Consider the following 540-nt stretch of genomic DNA (forward strand, 5'->3'; position numbering starts at 1 on the left):
ATTCTATGATTCTAAGAACGTCAGCTAGTAGAGGTGTCAAGCTAGTAGCTAGACTACCTAGAGTAGAGGTTTGTGGGTTTTTTTTTTTTTTTTTTTTGGAGGTAACAATTTACACAGAAAAAGAACTAAGCCTAAAGCTCAGACTGGATCTCAAGAAACTGTGTTAGCATTTTAGAAATATTGCACCTTTTCTACTCATTTATCATTAAAAAATGCAAATAAAAGGTGAATATTTAGAAGAGACAAACTACTCATGCTTATATAGCTGAAGGAAGTAAATTACCAACAGACTGGAATCATTAGTGTGGCGTTGTTAGTGTCCAAGTCTCACATAACCACTTCAAAAGTGGTTCTGTGGATAAATGTGTCACACTATGGGCTTCAGCGCCTCAGGATTTTCATCACAGTTTGCAGGAAGCTTTGGTAAAGCAGGAGGCTGATTTAAATAAGCTGCAAGAGCTTTGTCCAGAGTATTAAAGCTGTCACTTTGCTTGTAGAAAAAGTCAGAGAAAAACACTGTGTTAAGTCCTTACTTATCGG

The sequence above is a fragment of the Merops nubicus genome, unplaced genomic scaffold (genome assembly GCF_000691845.1).
Source record: "Merops nubicus isolate BGI_N331 unplaced genomic scaffold, ASM69184v1 scaffold21015, whole genome shotgun sequence".
In the NCBI taxonomy this organism is placed as follows: Eukaryota; Metazoa; Chordata; class Aves; order Coraciiformes; family Meropidae; genus Merops; species Merops nubicus.